Below are 26,102 nucleotides of genomic sequence, written 5' to 3' on the forward strand. Positions count from 1 at the left end.
CTTTGGAATTACACAAAAAATCAGGCTCATTTGGAGCCTCAAAGGGCCTCAAAAATGACAATGAAAATGAAACAAAAATAAAAGGGAAATAAATCCTACACCACAAGGTGCTCTTGCAACATCCTGTCTTCCAACATTAACCTGTCTAAAGTTTTTAGATAATATTGAGGTATACCATCCCTTCCACTAAAATCCCAACCATCAACATGCTCTGAAGCCCACTTGGCCAAACAATCAGCCACTCTATTCCACTCCCTGGGAATATGACAAAAGGAGACAAATTCCAATGTGTTACACATTTGCAAAATCTATCTGACCACAGAAGCTAATTGCCAACTCACATCATTCAAATTTTGATTGTTTAACATGTCCACAACAATCTGAGAGTCTGAATCACAAATAATCTTCCTCCATCCTAAAGAACAGCCCCACTCAACAACAATCTTAATAGCTAGGGCCTCCATAAGATTGTTGGAGTGCTGCCCTATATAAATAGAGAAGAAAAAAACTGCACAACCATCCTCACCTCTACCTATACCTCCAATACCTGCATGTCCAGGATTCCCATGAGAAGAGCCATTAGTATTAATTTTTAAGATTCCCACAGGAGGGGGAATCCACCTTCCAACTCTACTTATCTGTTGCTTTGCATGATGAGATCTATTTCTAGCAGTACAGTCAATTTTAATGTTTTACAATTGTAGATTCCTTACAATAGCATAATCACCTGGATCAACATTTACAAACAAATTGCATTTAGCCAAGATTGTCTCTTGAAGCCTATTAGCTATCTTCTACCATAGCTGAGAACTCCCTATATGTGAATCACAAAAGACCCTCCGATTCCTTTCCAACCATAAATTCTAGATAATAAGAGATGGCCCAATAGCCCAGGCCACTTGAAGAAAAGAGGTCTTTGTTGGGGGTCTGCCTAAGCTATCCCAAAATTCAATTAAGGAGGTAGCATGAAAACAAGCATGTTGCCAAGCCTCTCACCACTTGTGCCAAATATCCCTAGAGAAAGGGCATAGAAAAACCAAGTGGGAGCAGTCTTCCTCATTATGCATACAAAGATAGCAGATAGATGGTCCATGGAAGCCTCTCTTATGAAGATTCTCCCATGTGAGGCATTTTCTCTGAGCAACCAGCCATATGAAGAAATTACATTTCAGCCAAGAAAAGCTATTCCATACCTTCTTCCACTAGGGAACATCCGTCAGGCCATGCAATTGCCTATCAAGCTGAGCATAACCTTCAGCAATAGAAAACTTGCCTTTTGGATTAGGACCCCAAGCCAGAATATCTCTCTCCTTGAGGGAACTACATAACCTACCCTCCAAGATATTAAACAACACTACATGCTCTTCATCTGAACCACCCAAGGGCCATTCAAGAGGATCTTTCCAACAAGTCATGTCAACCTGTCCAATGCACCTAACCATTTTAAAATTCTCCACCTTAACCCATCCAGCATCAGTGAAAATGTTGGAAAGAGGCTGAAGCTGTGGATAACTAGACAAAATAGGATGGTGACTATCCCAAGAGTCCTGCCAAAAAAGAGCTTTAGAGCCTCTATTACAAATCTAGAAAAGACCATCTTTAATAAGTTGGGCACCTTTTTTAAGAGTATCCTAGATACAAGAGCCCCTACCCACTAAACTAAGATGAGGCACCTCATGATCATTAGTACCAAGGAGATACTTGTGGGTTAAAATCTTGGCCCAGTCCTAATCTTGACTATTACACCACCTCCAATACAACTTAGCTGCCAAGGCCTTGCTAACCAATGCAATAGATCTGAGGCCAAGACCCCCAGCATATCTTGCTCTACAAACAAAGTCCCATTTAACTATAATCCACTTAGAAGAAATAAAACTACCAGACCAAAGAAATTGATGAGAAAGAGCATCAAACTCTCTCACAAAGCTGGAGGGAGAAGCCTGCACAAAACACCTATAAATGGGAAGTGATTGCACCACAGTCTTCAGAAGAATCACTCTTCCAACAGAGGATAACCACCTATAGGTCCAATGATTAACCTTACAACAAAATTTATCCAAAATTCCTTGCCAAAAATCTTCGTGTTGACCCCCCAAATATAAAGGAATCCCAAGGTACAACAAAGGAAGAGACCCCGTCTGAAATATGAGGATCTTGGCAATCCTATTCTGAATAAGCCAAGGGGTATTAAAGAAATATATGGATGATTTATCTTCATTAATTTTCTGACCTGAGGCTTTACAATAGATATCCAAAGCTCTCCTAAAATTCACTGCCTCAGTGATTCTGGCCCTGCCCATCAAACCTATGTCATCCACAAACTGAAGACGGGAGTAGGGAGGTAAAGAATTATTCCAACTCCAGCCCTGAATAAGACCATGTCTCACCTGGGAAGTGAGAAATCTGCCAAGACCTTCAGCCATGAGAATAAATAAATAGGGAGATAAAGGGTCCCCTTGCCGAAGCCCCCGTGAAGCGCTAAACAACTTTGAGGGTTCACCATTAATAAGAATAGAGAAAGAGGTAGAAGTCACACAACTAAGAACCCAATTCTCCCATTCTTCTCCAAAACCAAAAGCCAAAAGGATCTTCTGTAAGAAATCCCAACTCACCCTATCATAAGCTTTGGCCATGTCAAGTTTAATAAACATAGCCTTCTTCTTAGAGGAAGCCATCGAATGAATAGCCTCCATTGCTATCACAACTCCATCAAGGATTTGTCTTGCATTAATGAAACCGCCTTGCTCCTTAGAAACCAAAGTGCAGAGGAGAGGTTTGAGTCATTTAGCAATCAATTTAGTGATTATCTTGTAGACAACATTACATAGAGAAATAGGCTTGTATTGATCCAAGCTATTAGCCCCCTCCTTCTTAGGAATGAGAGCCAAGAAGGTAGAATTCATAGATTTGAGCATTTGTTTATTCCTATGAGATTCTTGAACCACATCTAGAAGATCATACTTTATAATCTCCCAAAATTCTTGAAAAAACTCAATAGGAAACCCATCAGGGCCAAGAGCCTTGCCTTTTTTCATTTGAAACACAACCCCCTCAAGTTCAGACAACAAAATGTGGTGCAAGAGAGCATCATTCATTTCAACAGAGACAAGAGGGGAATACAATTCAGGATGGCCCTCTCTTCCACCATAGCTTCAGGATCCTCTTTGGTAAACAAATTAGAAAAAAAACTGATAGCTTCCATAGAAATTTCTTCTTTAGATTAGAGATGAACCACTTCTGAAGAAATGAGAGAGGTAATAGAGTTACCATACCTATGAGCCTTAACAAAATTATGAAAAAAAGCAGTGTTTCTATCACCTTCTTGGAGCCAATCCACATGAGACTTTTGTTTCCAGAAAATCTCCTCATGCAACTCCCACTCTTCTAAGTCCTTTAGAGAAAGGGACTCAGCCATACTAAGCTCCACAGTCATCCCTTGATCCCTTATTTGACGCGTAGCCTCATCCAGCTTAGATTGAGCTTCCATCTTGTGTTTATGCAGGTTCCCAAAACATTGTTTATTCCACCTTTTTCAGCCTATATTTTAAATGTTGTAATCTGTTCCCAAAGGAGTACATAGCCCATGTTAGGCTTCCCACAGATACTGAGGGGGGGGGGGGTTGAATCAGTATCTAACCGGTAATGAAATTTTCTTAAAATTGAATATGCAGAATAAAAAGTAATAGTATACCGGTATGCAAGAATTAATGCAAATAATAGAATCAAAAGCATCCACATGAAAAGATCACCATAACACAAGATGTTTAATGAGGAAACCCGGTGTGGGAAAAACCTCGGTGGGATTTGTGACCCACAATATTCACTTACTGGCCAATAAGAGAATATTACTTACAATAGGGGCCTGCACATGCAGAAAGACCAACTGCCTAGAGCTCACTGCTCAATAAGAAGTCACACTGACTTACAATGAGGATTTACACAAATCCAATATTCTGTACTGCTTTACAATAGCATCTTCAATGCCAAATTTAGTACCAGATCTTGCTCTATTCTTTACATATACCCTTGACCTACAATTCGCACATTAGGTCTGCCTTGTAATTTATTTATTACTTTCTATCCATATCCTACAAATGCCTACAATGATCTCTTTTATATACAAGAGTCATTTTACAATTTGCCAAGTTAGCTTACAATGATAAAAAAAATATTACATATCAAAAATCCTGTCAGCCTCTGTGCCGATATACATATTTCGTTCTGTGCCGGTGTACATCTTCTATGCCGGTGCTGATGTAGATTGATTTTGTTGATGCTGGAGCACTGTTTTGTTTGAGTAATGCTTTGCCGGTATAATGTCTTGCCAGTGCCATAGGACTGCAAGGTTGCCTATGTAATGCTTTGCTGGTATAATGTCTTGTCGGTGCCATAGGATTGCAAGGTTGCCATCAATGACAAAACCTTCAATCACACACAATGTCTCATTAGAGTGTCCATATGCCAACAATCTCCCGCTTTGGCATTGATGGCAACACTCATGAGAAATTTCAAAAAGATATCCAAAAATGTGTAGACCAAAAAATGTTACCAAAAATGTGAGATCTCCCCCTGAGCATGTGATCCCTGTGTTTTGAATTTTCTCATCTACTACTCCCCCTTTGGCATCAATGACAAAGGTTAGTAGATTTTGTAGTTGTACCAATTCATAACCTCAACCTTGTAGTTGGGTAGTTATTATTTGAAGAATATCTCCCAAAATTAAGTTTATACCATCCATAAACTTCTTGCTCTCCTTTATTGCTATCTCAGTTCTATATACTGTATCGGTGAGATGCTGCAAGTGCTTTGCTGGTGTTTTGCTACCCTGTGTTAGTGCCTCTGAGATTTCCTTATGCAGAGATGCTAAATAGTCCAATCTTGGACTTAGTTTAGATCTCAAAAATTTTGCCTTGTTTATTATTTTCTCTTTTTCTCTTTCTAATTTGAGCAATTCTTCCTCAAAATTTGTTATCTTTTTCTCAAAAACTGATAATGTATCAGGTGAGTTAACAAAATTATCAGCAAGTTTATTGATCTCTTCCTGTACCTTGCTCATATTTTTGTCTACATCCGTGGTCAAAAAGTTTATCTTATAGGTGTCTTTGTACAAAGTTTTGTACTCTTTCAATAAATTGCACAGTTCCAGTAGAAGTGTGTCAAATTCCCTGTTACACTTCTTTATTCCTTCCTCAAAGAATTTCTGTTTCTCGTTTTCTACACTTTCCTTTACAGTTTCTACCTTTGTTTGCTCAAAATTTCTAGAAATATATTTACAAAGTGTATCCAACTGGCCTAAAGAATCTTTGTTGGCTATATTACAATTGGGAGCTATTGATTTCAAAACTGGAATTGAATCATCTATCACTTTATAGGCTTGTGAGCTATAATCAGTTATTTTCTTCATAGATTCGAGCAATACCTCTGTTACATTTGATGGTGACCGAATAAACTGAGTGCCGGTGGAAGTGATCATACTGGTATTGACCTCTGGTAGGTTTGTTTGTATCTCCATCTCTTTAAGCACAGTTTTTCCTGCATCATTTCTTACCGGTGGCATTTGTTCTGGAGCCTTTAGCTTTGTTGGTTGCTTTGTTTGTGTTCCAGATTCCATCTTTTTCTCTGAATCTACTACTGGTTGCTCTTTGTTTCCTGTTGCCGGTTGCTCTTTGTTATCAGATTTATCTGTGGTATCCTTATCTACCACTATGTTGATTTTTTGAGTATCAACATTCACAGTATATAGGACTTCAGGATTAGGATTATTATCCTCTATGTCCATGCTCTCAGCTGTCGGTTGATCTTTTGTAGTTGTTGTTTTTACCGGTGGAGTATTTAAAGGAGGTGGGGGTAAGTTGTCTCTAATCTTGATACTTGGTGGTCCACCAACTTTACCTTTCCCTTTGTCCTTTTGATATACCAGAATGGGCTCTGATACCAATTGTTAGGGTTCCCATAGATACTAAGAGGGGAGGTTGAATTAGTATCTAACCAGTAATGAAATTTTCTTAAAAATGAATATGCAAAATATAAAGTAATAGTATATCGGTATGCAAGAATTAATGCAAATAACATAATCAAAAGCATCCACATGAAAAGAATACCATAACACAAGATGTTTAATGAGGAAACCTGGTGTGGGAAAAACCTCGGTGGGATTTGTGACCCACAATATTCACTTACTGGCCAATAAGAGAATATTACTTACAATAGGGGCTTGCACATGCAGGAAGGCCAACTGCCTAGAGCTCACTTCTCAATAAGAAGTCACACTGACTTACAATGAGGATTTACACAAATCCAATATTTTGTATTGCTTTACAATAGCATCTTCAATGCCAGATTCAGTACCGGTTCTTGCTTTGTTCTTTACATATACCCTTGACCTACAATTTGCACATTAGGTCTGCCTTATAATTTATTTATTACTTTCTATCTATATCCTACAAATGCCTACAATGATCTCTTTTATATATAAGAGTCATTTTACAATTTGCCAAGTCGGCTTACAATGATAAACAAAATATTACATATCAAAAATCCTGTCGGCCTCTATGCTAGTATACATATTTCCTTCTGTGCTGGTGTACATCTTTTGTGTCGGTGCCGGTGTAGATTGATTTTGTTGATGCCGAAGCATTGTTTTGTTTGAGTAATGCTTGGCCGGTATAATGTCTTGCCAATGCCATAGGATTGCAAGGTTTCCATCAATGACAAAACCTTCAATCACACACAATGTCTCATTGGAGTGTCCATATGCCAATAGCCCACCCATGGGCAGGCACCCCTTCATACCACCAATCAACCATAAGCTCCGTCAATGACTGATCATGAAGCCACATTAATTGAAATTTGAAAGAGGGATTTTTGGAGGTTCTAAAAGATGTAATAGAAAGCTTAATAGGCCAATGATTAGAACCCCTCCAATCAAGAATTTCTGAACTGGTGGACCGCCAATCATGCACCCAAAAGAAAGAAACCAAAAATCTATCAAGCCTTTTGGAGATAGCCTCAACACCACCCCTCCTATTATTCCAAGTATAGATACCATTAATTGGCTTCACATCAATGAGATTCAAGAGACCAATATTATCTCTGAGTAAATTTGAGGAAGGATCAAGACTAAATAACCCACCTCGCTTTTCCTCCAAACTAGTAACGACATTAATATCTCTAGCCAAAATCCAGGGTAGAAAAGGATCCTGAGCCTGAAGAAAATTGATGTGAGCCCAAAGATTAGACTTAACCACAAGATCCGTAGGAGCATAAATATTAGAGAAAAGGCATCTTTCTCTTGTCTCAAAGCTAGAAGTGACCATAGAAATGGAAGACCTGCTAGAAAACCACCACAAAGGGGAAACTTTCCTTGGGTTCCAGAAGCAAGAAACCCCCCCTGAACTACCATGAGAGCTCACTCCCTGCCAAAGGCCCTGCGGCCAGACACGGCAAGCACAATTGGCCAAACCATCCACTGAAAGCTTGGTTTCCTGAATAAAAACAACATCAAGAGACTCATAGTCAATTAAACTACGAACAACCTTTTGTCTAGGGATGTTGTTCAACCCCCTTACATTCCATGAGAGCACAATCATTTATGTGGTTGAGAGAAGTTAGAATCAATGGGCTTTACAAATCCTGACTCAACCAAAGTATCACCAATAAGCTTAACCTTTTCCTAATCCATCTTTTGTCCACTCCTTAAAGGTTTGTCTAAAGAACCCTTTTTGAGCATCTTTTGCTGCAAGCCTAAAACATGTGGTGCTCTGTTACTCTTCACTGAACTTGAGGCCACAATAGTGGAAGGAGGAGTAGACGCCATGACCACTGCATCTTTAGGGACTTGTGACTCCCTAAGACACCATGACCACTGCATCTTCAGGGACCTGTGACTCCCTAAGATCTCTGTTGTCTTGAACATGGAAAGGCAAATCCGTAACCATTTGAACATCCTGTTGATTCTCCAAAGATAGGGCCTGACCCTCTTTCTTGGAATCCCCATCCAACACCTCATGCTATAACTAGGCACCCAAGGATATTTCAACTGGAACTCCTTCCTCTTGGACCAAATCCTCTAGAACCTCAAACCTATTTAGGGTGACATCATTTTTCCTATCCAACCAGGTTCTCTTCTTTCCCTTTTCTTTAGTTCGAGGTTTCACAGGAATGAAGCCATCTTTATTAGCATAACCATTAGGCATATGGGCTTTCCCCTTATCTTCCCCCAGAATAGAGTGAGGAGGATCAGATATAGTTAGTTTAGAAGATTTATTTCTGGGGAATCTCCGCTGTAAATTACCATATTCATGACAAATTCTACATCTAAATGGTAGGGTTTCATAGTCCAACTATTGGATCCAAGAAGATGTCCCCAAACAGATTTCCATAGAGTCTAGCAAAGGATTATTTAAATCAACTTCTACACATATGCAAGCATAGGAGATTACCTTTTGATCTTGAGTTTGTGAAGCCGAACCCACAGGTTTACCAATAAGCAGTGAGATTGAGTGAAGAATATCTTCTCTCCAGAACTCCATTGGAAGCCTCAGAAATTGAATCTACATGGGCACACGAGAGGGAAGCTCCTCAGCAGAATTAAAGCCAATATGCTAAGGTTTGATAAAGAGTCCCACCTGGTTGAAAAAATAAGGGCCACCTTCAAAAGCCTTGCTCCTGTCTGCCAGGTTGGAAAAAATAACTAGAAAATAGTTATTGGCTACCATAAGTAGCTCCATGTCTCCTTTAGGATTCCAGACACAGCATGCCCAAGACTCTAAAATAGGTATAGAGAGGCAAAGACTAATGAATTTGCATATGAGAGCATGGTTGTACCAATATTCAACATCCTCTAAAATTTGCTCAGGCTGAATAACCAAAACTGGACGATCTTGGGATCTCTCCAAACAACCATTCACCTTTTTCATGCAAAAAGGCTCTTTCGAAGAAGAAGGACCTGCCCCTGATTGGGAATGACCAATGTGTTCCTTTCCACATGCATGCATCAAATGAGATGGATCTACCATATCCAGATCTCCAAAGAACATTTGAGAAGAGGATACTCCTCTATTCTCCATGGATCTAGAGAAAATACCAAAACAAGAAAAATAAAAGGGGCGGAAAACCCAACCCCAAAACCCCACAAACCCCAATGACAACCTAGAGTAGAAGAAATAGAAGAGGGTTGCAAAAAAACCCTACGGTAGCCCAAAAAACTTGACCACGGGTAAGCAAAAGTTGACCCCCAGCAAGCAAGAACTCCCCCCCCCCCCCTAGAACGAAGCAAGCAGAGCACAAATCATAGGCTAGGGCACTTCGGCCCTAACAGGACATCCACGCACACGCAGAGCCATCTCCCAACTTATTTAATCCACCTATTAGACCACATTCATCCCTAAGTAGTTTATCTATTGCTTTAACATTTTATAGATAATGGGAAATAGAGAAGGATAGGCTGCAGGGGATTATTGATAAACAACAAAGAGAGATTGAAAAGATAGATAACAGAATTGAGGAATTAGAGGCTAAGGTAGAAATAATTTATGGTATGGTTCCTGAGTTGATGCAGTGTAGGGAACCTCCAAGAGTTTATGCAGTACATTTGAAAGAGCGGTATCTGAACTTGAAACTAAACCGCACTGATAAGGACCTTAATCCTTCCTTAGAAACACTTGAAGAATTCTTTTATGTTTATCAAACCTCTCCACCTACTATGAAGAATTTTCTATGTGAATTATACTTACATAACCATGTTGTACCCTCAGATAGGGAGTGTAATCCTTTATTGTATATTGGAGATATCCATATCAAAGCTTTAATGTCATGGATCCAAAATGAGATTATCATAGGGCCACAAGCTAGGGAGTAAGAAAATTTAGAGCTTGACTGTCCATTACCATTAAGAAGGGAATCACAAGCACCAAGGGTTCTTTATTATGATTGGAAAAAGTTTCTAGTAAGAGATGATGTTAGTAAATTAGTGCTTCCAATGAGAGAGGAAGTCTATCATGCATATGAGCAATTGGTTCAAACTGATAGGACAACTGCAATAGAAGGGTTAACTTAGCGCTGGAATAATCTACTGGAACATTTAAAATAGGGAGAACCTTACTCAATACAAAATTTTCATGCAGCCATACAAAGAGACCCCAGATACATACAGTTAGGGAGGGAGAAAGCCAACAACTGGCTACCATTGATCTTTCAACCTCCAATCCTTATGTGGCCACTTTTGGCATGCCAGCCAACAGAGAAGAACTATGATGCAGTCATAGAAGAAACAACTAGATGGTCCAGACTAGAAAAAATGAAAGGATTTTATTGGAACTTGGCTTCAGGGTGGACAGGTCAGGGCACTATTGGTAATTTAAGAGTTACAACGAGAATCGGAAATTTTCCTTTTGTTACAAGATAAGCAAACTCTTAAAATTGGGGGGCATGATAAGTTGATACTTTATCATGTTTTTATCATCAAAACTCTTAGGTTTTTGCCATCTTTTGGGTTGCATTGTGTTAGTGAAGTATTGTGAATTGACTATATGTATTCCATGTGTTAAACCTGAACTTATGAAATCATGTTTGAACTTTGCTGGTCTATTCTTGTAGCCATGCCAAATTATTCCTGTAGCCAAGTGATTTGTTCCTGTTGTTATGCAAATTATTTGGGATAGTATCATATGTGAGTTAATGAATGTATTAATTATGTAAAATACGTATGCATGTCCTTGTATGTTGTTTTTGTTGCAGTACAAATAATAAATGATGTTGCAGTGGATATTCTCCTTTCACGCCTGAAGAATTAAGAATCACATATGTTATAACTAGAGATCAAACTGAAGAGGAGCTGAGCGAATGCAAGGTACGACATAACCGGAGCAGCCATACATCAATATGGGAGTTTAACTCTAGTAGGCATTGAATTCGCAAAATATCGCTATGGCGTGCAAAGACTATGGTTCGATTTAGATCCACGTTTCTTGTAGCCAAGCTCTAGTTATCTTCTTCATCTGTCAATCATCCACCTCTTCTTCTAGGTGTGATTTGAGTTGTCCATTGTAGTTTCTCTTTTCTTTATAATAAGCTCTTCCTTTTTCTTTGAGGCTAGACAAAATAGAAAGGAATAGAGCAGAGAATTTTGACAAGCATTCTGGAGTTTTTCTTTTAGAACATGTAATCATTTTCATGAAGTAATAAATGAAAGATATGTTGTTCTGATCCGTTAAAAGTATTTTTCTGGAAGCTTGATATCACTCATCCAAGGGGGCCCACTTGGTGAGTGATCCTATGTTTATGTTCATTGAAATTAGTTCTTCTTTATTTATAGTAGAAGTTCATGCCTTGATTGTTCCTATAGCCATTGGAAATAGATCCGCTGACCGTTCTTGCAGCCAAGCTAGAATAGAGTGATTTCTGTCATTTACATTAGATCATTCTAGCATTGTTTTTATAAGCTTTCATTTAGTCTTCTAGGATTTCCATTCTTTCCTTTCCTTTCTGCATAATGTTAGTTACTACAACAATGTAGAATAGCCATTGAAGGAGATTAGTGCATATATAGTGCAGACCCATTTCAAGTTTTACGTCCCTGGGTTGATAACTAAATGAACACTAGCCATGAAAATAGTAACTTTACCAGATGAATGTTCAAACTTTGGATTCAGATTTCAATTAGAGTTATTATTATTATAGTTGGAGTAGACAATACTCATGCTCATATTTGGTCAGTTGGTTTTGGTATGATGATCAGATGCTATCCTATTTGCTTAGAAGCTTGGCTTCTGGTTTCGGTGAGGGTTTCATCAGTAGAGCTTTTGATGAAGATCTTTGATAAACTACGTTAGTGGTGTTGGTGCAGCTTCTAGTAGATTTCCAGGATGTTGTTGGTGATCATGTTTGAGACTTGGCAGATGAAGATCATTGTTTTAGCGTGTGGACCTATATTGGGTCTCAGTTGATCTAGGTTACAGACTGGCTTTAAGGAAACGTGTGGATTGGACCTCTTGATGTATTTCAAGGATGTCTTATGTGTTGGATATTATTTGTTTTGTCTAAGGCCGACATGGCTTGTAATTATGTAATTGTTTTATTGTTTGGTGGCTGACATGATTGTTTATGGTCAAGGGTTTGTATATATAGATGTAAGATCTCATTGTAGATCATCATAATTATGTTAGAGGTCATGGTCAAGGAATGTAATGTGCGAATTGTTAGGATTCCCACAGATACTAAGAGGGGGGGGTGAATCAGTATCTAACTGGTGTACAAAATTTCTTATCTTAAAACATGCAGAACATATTATAACAGTGTACTGGTATGTAAGAAATAATGCAATAAATAGAATTAAAAACATCCACATGAAAAGAACACCACGACACAAGGATTTAACAAGGAAACCCAATGTGGGAAAAACCTCGGTGGGATTTGTGACCCACAATATCCACTTACTGGCCAATAAGAGAATATTACTTACAATAGGGGCCTACACATGCAGGAAGGCCAACTACCTAGAGCTCACTGCTCAATGGGAAGTCTCACTGACTTACAATGTGGATTATACAAATCCAATATCTTGTACTGCTTTACAATAGCATCTATAATGCCTGATTCAGTACCAGTTGCTTCTCTACTTCTTACATAAACCCTTTAACCTATATTTAGCATAATAGGTCTACCTTAATATTTTGCATACATCACTTTCATCACTTCCTCATCTCATTACAAAATGTCTACAATGATCTCTTTTATATATAAGTGTCATTTTAAAACATGCCAAGTCGGCTTGCAAAGTTTTTACAATAATAAACAAAGTATAATATAACAAAATCATGTCAGCCTCTGTGCCGGTATACTTCCTTTCTTTGTGTCGGTGTCGGTGTCCTGAGTGTCAGTGTAGAGTGTGATTTGTTGATGCTAGTGCACTAACTTGCCGGTGTAATGCCTTGCTGGTATAATGTCTTTCCGGTGCCATAGGATTGTAAGGTTGCCATCAATGACAAAACCTTCAATCAGCTACAATGTCTCATTGGAGTGTGCATATGCCAACAATCTCCCCCTTTGGCATTGATGGCAACACTCATGAGAAATTTCAAAAGTGTATCCAAAAATGTGAAGTCAAAAAATGTTACCAAAAATGTGTGTGCTCCCCCTTAGTATATGATTCCTATGATGTTGAATTTTCTCATCCCACTACTCCCCCTTTGGCATCAATGACAAAGGTTGTCAAGATGTCAGTAGAGTTTTTAGTTTCAACCTTGTAACTGGGTAGTTACAATTTGAAATAGATCCGCCAAAATCAAGTTTATACTCTCCATAAATTTTTTACTGTCTCTTATTGTTGTCTCTGTTCTTTTAACTATACCAGTGAGATGCTGCAAATGCTCTACCGATGTTTTCTATCCTGTATTAGTGCCTCAGATGCTTCCTTCTACAATGATGCTAGATAGTCCAATCTTGGAATCAATTTTAATCTCAGATGCTTTGCCTTATTCACTATTCTCTCCTTTTCTCTTTCCAATTAAGTAATTCTTCCTCAAAATTTATTATCTTCTGTTCAAAAACTGATAATGTATCAGGTGAGTTGACAAAATTATCTACAAGTTTATTGATTTCATCATGTACCTTGCTCATCTTCTTATCAATATCTATAGTCAAAAAGTTTTTCTTACAGGTGTCTTTGTACAGAGTTTGGTACTCTTTCAATAAATTACATAGTTCCGGTAGAAGTGTGTCAAAAGCTCTAGTACACTTCTTTATCTGCTCATCAAAGAATCTCTGTTTTTCAATTTCTACTTTGTCCTTCAATGTCTCCTCCTTTATTTTCTCAGTGTTCTTTGTGATATATTTACACAAGGTGTCAAGTTGTCCTAAAGAATCTTTATTGTCTATATTACAGTTAGGAGCAATTACCTACAAAATTGGTATTATGTCATCTATTGTCTTATAAGCTTGTGAGTTGCAATCTGTTATCTTTTTAATTGAATCCAATAGTACCTCAATTACATTAGTTGATTTGTAGCCTGATGATGAACCTACATTCTGAGTACCGCCAGTGGAAGTAACTGTAGTGTCATAAATTGTACGCACTTGCTAGAGTGGTACAATTTCACACCTAGTTTAGCACCCGCCTTGGCGCATTTTGCATTTTGCATTGCATTTCCCCTTTAGCACTTAATTAGTTAAATTAATTAGGTCTAAGGTTCTATTTTATCATCTCCCATATCATAAATTTGGGCCCTTTCATTAAAGTGTGCCCCTTTCATTTTATTCTTCCAATACATCATTTAATCTAAAACCCTAATTGGGTCCTATTTTGAACTTGGGGGCTTGATTTTGGGGGTCAAAACATCTCGAAATCACCTATAACTTTAGGATTCTCTCTAAAATCATCATATCTGACGACCCTAAAAATTTGGTGAAAAGTTGCCAGGACCATGGTGCCCGAAGTGCACATGGTCTCGGACATTTTTCCTAAAATTTTAGGAGCTCGATCCAATCATAAAATAAAGCTTAACCCCAAGAAATTGGTGGGAGATTCAATCTCTAGGTCGGCCAAAAGTTGAAATTAAGACCTAAGGTTTCATATATAAGAGCTCTCTTTCTTCATTTGAAAGGAGCCAAAATTTTGGTTTCAAGGACCTTCTATGCAGTGAAAGAGCAGATCTTTGAGGACTTCAACAACATTCAACATCCATCCATCAAGCATTCATCAATTTCATTCATCCATTTAGGGCTTTGAAGGCATTGAAGAGCAATAAGGGATCACCGACTGAAGATTGGCTTGTACCCCTCCCTTGGGGTTGGGTATGATTTCATGTTGTTTTCATGTCTTTGCATAAGCCTCGTTATATCATTTATATTCATGCTTTAGATCACTTTGCATCTTGATTTAGAGCATTTACATTATCATTTGCAAGCAATTAGGGTTTACTTTCTAGGTTGCTCTAGTTTGCTTACTTGCATTTTAGGATCTTGCACACACACTACTTTTACAATACAACTTGGCTATTCATGGAGGTGGAAATCACCAAAGCGGGGGTTTGACTAAGGCAAAACCCTATATAGCCACCCACCATACCTTTTCAGATATAAGTGCAGGTTTCGGGATTCGGACGACGCCGCAAGTTGCAGATCCGATGGAAGCAGACGGAGACTGAACTTCACACCAAATTCCAACCCAGAAAGCTAGGACAGGGGCGTGGGGTGCCTTGGTCCTACCAGGATAGGGGCGCTAGGCGCCCTGGTCCCTGGGACAGGGGCGCTGGGTGCCCTGGTCCTTCTGTCAGACAGCAAGTTTTCAGTACTTTCCGACAGCTTTTCAGGTTGCAAAACAACAGTTTCAGGAGCAGAATTAGGAAAGTGGCGCCCGCACCCCCATCCCAAACATTTTCACTCAGATTTTTACTCTGGGTAAATATCTGCATTCTTATCTTGTCCTTGTGTTTATAGCTTTCCATTGTTTAATCTCAATTTTGCAATCTTGTTACTAGTTCATACTTACACTTTAGGGTTAATAGTTGAACTTGCATCATTCTATCTATCATTTGCAACAAAGGAATAGAAATCCTAATAGGTAGCCTGTGGCTCTCTCTTCCACAAAAAGAAGTAGCCAATTGTGTGATACCTCTAGGCTCTTTTGTATTCCACAAGTGTGTGATTGAAAGTGAAATTAGGGCACGTTTGCTTAGTGTCGCTTTTTCCCCCACACATTTTGGTGAACCCGATGTGAATCTTATTATTGCTTTCTCTTGCATTACATTTGTTAGATCTAAATCTAGATTTAGCGTGTTTCATTTAAGTTTCATTTTCAAAAAAAAAAAAAAAAGAAAAAAAAAAAAGAAAAGAAGGAAAAGAAAGATTGTGTTTTGTTTCTTTGCATTGTGTGCAATTTTTATTTCAAAATGTCAGATTTTTATTTGCAAGATGTTCATATTTGTGATGATTATGAGTTAGATGAAGCTTTAGATGAGTTTTTGAAACCTAAAGATACCAAACCTTCATTTTACCAAAAACTAATAAACATTGTTACTATGCCATTTCGTTGTGATGAGAAAGATAAGTCGAATGATTCCTCTCAAGGGTACATTCCTATCAACTCTTCCACTAAATCTAGTAACATGGTTGTTTTCAATGATCCCCTCTATGAAGAGATATCTCCTTTTGAATCAAAAGATAAACCTTTTAATAGATATGATCATGCTTTGTTGGATGATCCCCTTGATGACTTTGTGGCTCCTAAAAAATCTCCCTTCATGAGGATCCTTTTGTGCAAGAAGATGACATTATCCCTACATTTCCTAGTGATGGCATTTCCTTTTCCAACAAAATTCCCACTAGAGATGATGAATTAATGATAAATGATTACCCTTCTCCTAAAGTTTGTCTTACCCATAAGCATCCCTTAGAGAAAGAAGATGAAATAAAAAGCAATTTCCTTAATTCTCTCTCCCCTAAAGATCATATTGAACATATTTTGAGGAAAGAGGATGAGTTTAACACATCTATTGATGCTCTCCCTCCTAAGGATGAGGAATTAATAAACAATGTTATCTTCTCTCCTGAAATTGACAATACTTCAAACATTCCTTTCAACAACCTCACTATTTGGGATGAACCATTAGAAGAAGGTATAGATTATTATCTGCTCCTAGCCAAAGGGGATGAAATCAAGATTGAAAACTCCCTTGATAGTTTCTCACCTTCCTTGAATCTCAATCATTCTCCCTCTAAAAATAAAGCATCTCCCTCTCCTCAACTTGGTTCTACTCATAAGGAAACCCTAGTTCAAAACAAGATGGTTAACATCTCTTTCAAAGATCTCCATCTCAAAAGTGAGACTTTAGAGAGTAATTATGATCCTTCTCCTAGAGAGTTTATTCCCCATGTAGGTCCTTTGATGATAGAGGATGATATGACCTTTCCTAGTACTACTCTTCCTACTGGAACATCAATGCCTACCCCTTGTCTCTCTCCTAAAATTGATCTAATCTGTGATAAGATTTTAGTGCAAGAGAAGACTATCAATAATTCTTCCAACACTTTTGTTCATTCCTCTAAACCATCCTCAATTAATTTGATATGTGTGAATGAAACACCTAACAAACCTCTCTTCATTGTCCAAGGTGCCTATCCTTCTCAAAATTCTCAATCTTTAAATAAGCCTATCTTAGTGGTCCAAGGTGGTTATGGTAATGATTCTTTTTGCACTCCTAAGAAACCTATTATTACTGTGCAAGGAGGTTATTCTACTAAGAGCCCTTATGAGTATGCTAAGCAACTGACTAAAGAGAGTTATAATGTAGTTGCTCATACCTATGACACAAGGAATAATAGGCAACCTAATCCTCCTCCAGTTATCCCAACTTCACTTCCTCCTTCCCAACCTATTCTTCCTCAAGCTCCATGGATTTCACAAATTCTTGGTAAGGAATATGATCTCATAGAACAACTTAAAACTACTCCTGCTAAGATATCCCTTTGGGATTTGATCCAAACTTCTTCCGCTCATCATGGAATGTTACAAGATGCCTTGAAAGATTTGAACGTTCCTCCACCTAATGCATCTAGTAATATAGTGTCTTTGGTTAACTCTGTGATGAATCCTAAAGCTCATATTGTGTTTACCCAAGATGAATTGCCTACTAGCGAAATTCAACATCAATATGATCCCTTGATGATTGTGGTTATCATAAAGGACACTGCTATAAGACTAACACTGGTAGATAATGGCTTTGGCCTTAATGTGTGTAGCATTAATCTATTGCATAAGATGAATGTGGATACATCCCTTATTGAGCCTGACTCTCGTCCCATTCGAGGCTTTGATAATGTGGCTAAGTCTTCATTAGGTATTATCACCTTACCCATCACAGTGTTACTTTGCCTACTCCTATCCATGTTATGTTGGGAAATCTAACATACAACTTGTTATTAGGGAGACCTTGGATTCACAGTATACAAGCTGTCCCCTCTACATTGCATAGACAAGTTAAATTTATTTATAACAATAAGACATATACCGTGATAGGTGATACTAATTTTCAAGCTTGTTTGCAAACATCTACTTCCAAAGGGAGTTCTTCTAAGCCTTCCTCTTCTAGTGATGACTCGTTAAACAAGATACCTATGGATGAATCATCACCCTCTGATAATCAAAATTCTTTGGATGAGTCTAAAGTTCCTGAAGAAGATTCTTCTCAACTTGAATCTACACATGAAAAGGCTTTTGATCCTGAGAAGGTTCTGGCAGAAGATGATTGGGGATCTCTTGATTTCAATCCCAACTTTGTAGGTGAGTATAGGGTTCCTCCTAGAGAGTTTAAAGTTAAAAAGAAGGAAGAAACTAGAGATCAATCAGTCTTACCTGAACCTATGAGCAATAATTTTGTGGCTGCTTCTCAAAATTCTTCTCCTCACACCTCTAATTCTGAAGAATTTGATTCTTTGTCTTATGAAAAACCACCTTTTCTTTCTGAAATGGCTAATCGTTATGGTTGTGGTTTTCATATTTTGGCTAAGAGTGGCTATAGTGGAAATGGTTGTGGCACAAATGAACAAGGAATTAAAGTTCCTTTAGAACATAACATGCATGAATATTCATTTGGACTTGGATATAATCTTTGTAAGCCCACCAAAGCATCTAAAAGACCATCTCTCAATGTGAATGCTATATTTAGTAGTGATGATGATCTCACTTCAACTAAATCATCTTCTACTTCTATCAACTCTCATTCCCCTCATAAGGAAATCTTGGCGATGAACAAATCTCTTTATGACTCCCCTCAAATTTCTAAATCCACTTATGAATCTTTATCTCCTATTCATCATAAAGTCCTTTCCTCCAGGGATAAGGCTCTAATAAATTACACTCATCTTTCTTCTGAGATTTCTCGTAACTTTCCTTCTTCAATTTTTATCACTTTATACATGTTTTTGATCTCACTTATAGTTGAGCATTTAGCATGTCATATTCAAATACCTCAATCAATCTATCATGTCTTTAAATAACATTAATGGCTATTATGTTGCTCATCATTATGTGACATTGGTAGCTCATTTGCTAGGGGCTCATTGTCATTCATGATGGTACAATTTCAAGTGCAATCATATTTTTGAAGCAACATAATAGCCTAATTTTTCTATGTTATCCCTTGTTCCTATGGGGTAATAGTGTGGAAATATTGATCATCTTTTCTGTAGAATTCTCTTTTCCGAGATATGGGAGAAGATGTGTATTCTCTTTCTTATCCTACCCACTTCTTGTGAGGAGCATTTTACATACACTAATGTCTTGCTTGCATGAACTCATGTGAGTATGTAGTACATTTTGCTTATGCCTAAATCTCTCCCTAGAAGATTGTGTAAGTCCTTCTCATTGTCCTTATCCTTGGGAGGCAATGATCTTTCCTTATTTTTATCTAAGGATCCACTTTTTCCTATTTTGTGGATGGTGTGGACTTTATTACTTGATGTTATGCCTTGTACAAATTTGTTGTTGTTTGTTCAAGGGTTCTCTCTTACAAGAGGTGTAAGTCCTTGACTACAACCTCTTTTGCACTTGGTAAAATACATCCATAATGAATTCACTCTCCCAATTGGGTTAAAAAGAGCATCATCCTTCATTAAGAATCACTTTCACCTCGCAAAAGAAGGAAGTATTGCATTCTTATTCTCTTCTTTGTCTTATTCTAGAAGGTGTTATATTTGTCTAAAACAATTCCTCTTGGGGATAGGTGTCTTTTGTACAAAGATCTCTTCTCCTCTAAGGATCTCCTTTACACATACTACAAGATATCCCTTTTCAACTATCTTATCCTTGCTTAAAGAGTGCAAAAACTCCCTTGCTTGGATCTATGACATTGTTGCATTTTTGGGGTATCTTCTTTTCTGATGAAGGTAGGTATCCTTGTTCCACTTTGCTTATGACATAAACATTACATTTTTTGAGCAATGGGTCATTCTCGGAACCAGACCATAGACTCTTAGAGCGAGATGTCTCCATTTTTCTTTTATGCAAGGTGATTGTTCTCAGAACCAGAGCACAGACTCTTAGAGTGAGATGTCACGCTTTTGTACTATACATATACAGGTTGTAGCATACTCGAGCATAGACTCCTATGAGGTGCTTCTAACCTCACTTACACACACATGCATGAGGTTGAGTGGAACTAGCGGCATAAGGCTAGACTTTCTCACTCTCCTCCCTTACATGGATCACCTAGACAGACTCTAGGGGCTAGTTTTCCATGTCCTTTTTCCCATGGATCACCTAGACAAGATCTAGGGGCAAGAAGTCCATGTTTTCTCTCTCACTATTCTTCTCATGGATCACCAATGTGTGTATTCATGCTTTTTTCCTTTCTTTTCTTCTCTTTGCATTTTGTTTCCATTTACATACTTCATCTTGTGTTAGAGAACTCTCAAATCCTCACACTCTTTGTTGTGTTGGAATTGAGATTTAGTCCTCTTTCTTACCAAATGATTCTCCATTAGTTTTTGATCTCATATCCAATCTTCTTGTGAGCATTTGTCATCAATATTCTTTAACAATTCGAAGTGGTAAACATGATACCCTGTTTCAACTCACTAAAATTAGCAAGCCGAAACAAGGGGGGGCATATAGCTACCCTCGAATTTTCATCACCTTCCTTAGTAAGCATTAGGTGATTTTGTGATCTAACATGTGTTTTGTAGGGTGCAGTTCCTAACTCTGTACTGTAGATACTGCTGTGGGGCTTCGTTCGACAAACTTATGGATATATCCTTTTTCAAATAATGTTTACTTTTCTATACTTTAGCTTGCATATGCACATAGTGTTCATATGACCACTAAAGTGGGGGCTAAATGTAGCGTCATAAATTGTACACACTTGCTAGAGTGCTACAATTTCACACCTAGTTTAGCACCCGCCTTGGCGCATTTTGCATTTTGCATTGCATTTCCCCTTTAGCACTTAATTAGTTAAATTAATTAGGTCTAAGGTTCTATTTTATCATCTCCCATATCATAAAGTTGGGCCCTTTCATTAAAGTGTGCCCCTTTCATTTTATTCTTCCAATACATCATTTAATCTAAAACCCTAATTAGGTCCTATTTTGAACTTGGGGGCTTTATTTCGGGGGTCAAGACATCTTGAAATCACCTGTAACTTCGAGATTCTCTCTAAAATCATCATATCTGATGGCCCTGAAAATTTGGTGAAAAGTTACCAGGACCATGGCGCCCGGAGTGCACATGGTCCTGGACATTTTTCCTGAAATTTTAGGAGCGCGATCCAATCATAAAATAAAGCTTAACCCCAAGAAATTGGCGGGAGATTCAATCTCTAGGTCAGCCAAAAGTTGAAATTAAGACCTAGGGTTTCATATATAAGAGCTTTCTTTCTTCATTTGAAAGGAGCCAGAATTTTGGTTTCAAGGACCTTCTATGCAGAGCAAGAGCAGATCTTTGAAGACTTCAACAACATTAAACATCCATCGATCAAGCATTCATCAATTTCATTCATCCATTTAGCACTTTGAAGGAATTGAAGAGCAATAAGGAATCACCGACTGAAGATTGGCTTGTGCCCCTCCCTTGGGGTTGGGTATGATTTCATGTTGTTTTCATGTCTTTGCATAAGCCTCATTATATCATTTATATTCATGCTTTAGATCACTTTGCATCTTGATTTAGAGCATTTACATTATCATTTGCAAGCAATTAGGGTTTACTTTCTAGGTTGCTCTAGTTTGCTTACTTGCATTTTAGGATCTTGCACACACACTACTTTTACAATACAACTTGGCTATTCATGGAGGTGGAAATCACCAAAGCGGGGGTTTGACTAAGGAAAAACCCTATATAGCCGCCCACCATACCTTTTCAGATATAAGTGTAGGTTTTGGGATTCGGACAATGCCGCAAGTTGTAGATCCAACAGAAGCAGACGGAGACTGAACTTCACACCAAATTTCAGCCCAGAAAGCTAGGACAAGGGCATGGGGTGCCTTGGTCCTACTAGGATAGGGGCGCTGGGCGCCCTGGTCCTTCTGTCAGACAACAAGTTTTCAGTACTTTCCAACAGCTTTTCAGGTTGCAAAACAGCAGTTTCAGGAGCAAAATCAGGACAGTGGCACCCGCGCCCCCATCCCGAACATTTTCACTCAGATTTTAACTCCCGGTACACATCTACATTCTTATCTGGTCCTTGTGTTTATAGCTTTCCATTGTTTAATCTCAATTCTGTAATCTTGTTACTAGTTCATACTTACACTTTAGGGTTAATAGTTGAGCTTGCATCATTCTATCTATCATTTGCAATAAAGGAATAGAAATCCTAATAGATAGCCCATGGCTCTCTCTTCCACAAAAAGAAGTAGCCAATTGTGTGATACCTCTAGGATCTTTCTTATTCCATAAGTGTGTGATTGAAAGTGAAATTAGGGCATGTTTTCTTAGTGTCACTTTTTCCCCCACACAGTAACCGAGCTTGTATTGACCTTCGGTAGGTCTATTTGTGTTTGCATTTTCTTAAGTAATGGTTTTTCTACTTCTCTAGTTGTTGGTGGCACTGTTTCCTTATGAACCTGTTCCTATTTCTGTTGCTATTCCTGTTCAGGATCATTTTCCTCTATTTGTTTCTCGGTTTGTTGCATTGTCTCAGTCTAAGTCTGAGTTTCTACCTTTTTCTCTTTGTCATCTATCGGTTTCTCCTGTGTGTTATCAGTTTGCTTAGCTACTGGAGGCTCACTAGCCATTTCAGTCCTATCAGCTGTATCTTTGTCTACCACAATGTTGATCTTTTGAGTATCACCATCCACTGTATATAAGACTTCAGGATTAGGATTGACATTCTGTACATCCATACTTTAAACTATCGGTTGATCTTTTGTAGTTATTGTTTTTACCGGTGGAGTAATAAAAGGAGGTGGGGGTAAGTTGTCTTTAACCTTGATACTGGTTGGTCCACCAACTTTACCTTTACCCTTGTCCCTTTCTTTCTAATATACCTTTATAGGTTTGTGGCTCATGTATTCTTCTTGTTTTTCTTTTTCCACTAGGAAAATGTCCCATGCATTTTCTATCTCCTTAGTCACCTCATTAACTCTTCCAACCATTAAAGCAATGTGCTAGTGTGCAATAGAAAATACTGATCGGTTGGCTTAAGCAATTAAGTCATCAATTTCTTTGGGTGAATTCACTGGATATACAACAAGTAGCTTTTCTATCTTTATTTTCTTGTCAAGTTCTACTACTGCTTGTCTCCTTGCTTCTAGTCTTTTAAACAGTTCATCTGGTACTTCATCTACTACTTCCATCAAAAATTTCTTATACATATCCATATGCAATATAACACTATTTTCTACTTGTTCTTTTTTATCAGCTGTCAGAGTGTCATATAGTTTCTCTATATTCTTCAATTTCCCTTCCTCTATAATTTCATTCAATAGTATGTCAAGAGGGGCCAAGTCCTTATTTATCCTCTTCTTCTTCTTGGGTGTTAGTTTCTGTATATGGTGAAAATGGATAACAAATAACAACAATATTGAAAGACTAAAATGGATTCAACCACAAAACCCTAGCCTAACAATGAACAAAGATCCACCATAACATATGAAGATAACCTAAGACAATGCAAAATAACTCAAAATCACAAAGATTATACCATCACATGTCCAATAGGGTTTTGGTCTCCATTCTTCCTATCTCCATTGATCTTGCTTGATATATTTGCTCTCAGATTTTTGTATGCACAAGAGCTCAACAAAGAACGGAATGTGGTTGCAAGTAGGATCGTAGTGTAGCCAAGTACTCCAAAATCAGTCATTAGGGTTTGACAATGAAGAAAGCATCTCCTTAAATAGAAGACACAATAAGAAATGGAGGGATAAGATTGAGAGGTGTAAAAAGAGAGGTCGGCTAGGATTAGAGGGTAGGTATAAGAAATACCAAAATAATGAAAAGGGTAGGTAGTGTAGGAAATAAGAGATGAATGACATGTGTCATGTGTAGAAAAGGATAATGAATTAATTAAATAAATAAAGATTTATTTAATTAATAGAAGAAATAGGATAATTAAATAAATAAAATATTTATTTAATTTAGGAAAGGGATAATTTAAATAAATAAATGTATTTATTTAAATTAGAAATAAGGCTAGAAGAGGATAAATGAATTAATTAAATAAATAAAGATTTATTTAATTAATAGAAGAATTAGGCTTAGATAATTAAATAAATAAAATATTTATTTAATTAGACATGACAATTTTAGGTGTCTACATTTTGCCCCTCTTTGAGACAATGTGGCTTGTCGCATTGTTTCAAAGAAGATAAGATGAACTGATACAGAGTTGCCCCAAGATGGGAATTATATGCCCCTCGAGAGATTGGATGAAAATGTCTGAAAAGATTGCAGACAATCTCTCGATAAGAAAGATGGGAGAGAATGGGTTGAGCGAATAAAGTGACAAAGTCACGGGATGAAGAAAACTGACCCGGGAAATGAAGACGAGGGCTAGGGTAGGCTATAAGATAGGCCACGGGCAAAAGACATCCTCATTGTCATCCACACCCTTAGAAGATCATAGTGCAGAGCGAGAAAAGAGCAGCACCAGTCAGCAGCGATGGCATCCATGCATAGATTCGACCGTGTTTGCCGATTCCAGCGACCAGCCGATGCAGGAGAGCCGGTAAGTACCCGAAAACCTCCTCGTACTTTCACGCATTTCAAGTTTTGTCATAAATGCATGTTTAGGAGCAATAAATGCGCTAGGAATAGGATAGTTTAAATATGCAAAAACGCACAACCGCGTCTGTGTCAGTGCTAGGCGCATCTGTGTCGGACAGGCGTGTCTGTGTCGGGTCCAGGCGCGTCTGTGCCTAGAACCGCGTTTGTGCTGAATGCGGACGCGTTTGTGAAATGTAAAAGCGTATGTGCTTTGTAGGAGCGTTTATGTCATGTAGGGACGTCTGTGTTCCCTAGTCGCGTTTGTGCATGGCATAGGCACGTTTGTGTTCAGAAAATGCGTCTGTGTTGCAGAAGCACGTTTGTGCAGTCTATAAGCGCGTTTAGGTGTTAAAAGCGCGTTTGTGTGTTAAAAGTGCGTTTGTGTGTCAAAATGCATGGTTTTAGTCTTTTAGGTCAAACCGGCAGTTCTGTGATGAACATACGCTGTCGATTGGATAAGCTGCTGAGAGGATACACTCAAGCAGGTCCTCTAGGAAGATTAGGATAGATCAAGGCACTTTGTGATGAATAGGGAGCACCAAGATAGGCAGCACTTTGTGATGAACAGGGAGTGCGAATGTGAGTGACACTTTGTGATGAACAGGGAATGTCACACACATAGTACTTTGTGATGAACAGGGAGCACTACTAGGGTAGATAGAAACACTTTGTGATGAACAGTGAGTGTCACTAGGATAGATAACCATATGCATTTAGATAGCAAGTAGCATTGTGTGATAAATAGTGAATGCCACAATAACTGACAAAATTGATTGTGTGACTGCAGGAGTATTTGCCGATGTTAGAGTCACGGGAGAGATTCCCGTCGACTCAGAGACTGCGACCAGAGTTGTCGATTCAGGATAGGATATCCATTGAGGAGATGGGTCTGACACATGTGCTATTTGTGCCTAAGTTTCGGGCAAACATGGGGTTGCTGACTGCGTTAGCTGAGAGATGGCACTCGGAGACGTGCACGTTTCACCTGCCGATGGGTGAGATGACAGTGACATTAGAGGATGTCTATAGGATTCTGCATATCCCTATTGATGGAGAGTTGATTCCCTATGACCGTGACGGTGACAGGGAGGCATTGAGACGGGTCTTCCAGGATCCCGGGTTGGAGATGCGAGCAGGTCATGTAGCCTGGGATACCATGACTGCCACAGGTTTAGCATTGCCGGCAGTTATTGGGGGAGCCATCAGTGGGTATTTGTGTCCAGACAGGGCCACACGAGGATTGGCAGTGGGCTGGGGAGGGGCCTTGGAGACACTGATGACAGAGCACACTAGGTATGCATGGGGGCCATGTGTCCTGGCACATTTATATTATGAGCTGCATCAGCTTGTATACCACGGATCAGTGGGTTTGGGCTGCGACGTGACTCTCTTGCAGGTGTGGGCT

The 26,102-nt window shown here is 38.5% G+C and overlaps 1 pseudogene; it reads left to right on the forward strand.

Annotated features, from left to right (window-relative positions):
- Positions 1-26,102, forward strand: part of LOC131073067 (light-independent protochlorophyllide reductase subunit N-like) — a 113,799-nt pseudogene that overhangs the window by 66,776 nt on the left and 20,921 nt on the right.

This window comes from Cryptomeria japonica, chromosome 3 (assembly GCF_030272615.1).
Source record: "Cryptomeria japonica chromosome 3, Sugi_1.0, whole genome shotgun sequence".
Taxonomy (NCBI): domain Eukaryota; kingdom Viridiplantae; phylum Streptophyta; class Pinopsida; order Cupressales; family Cupressaceae; genus Cryptomeria; species Cryptomeria japonica.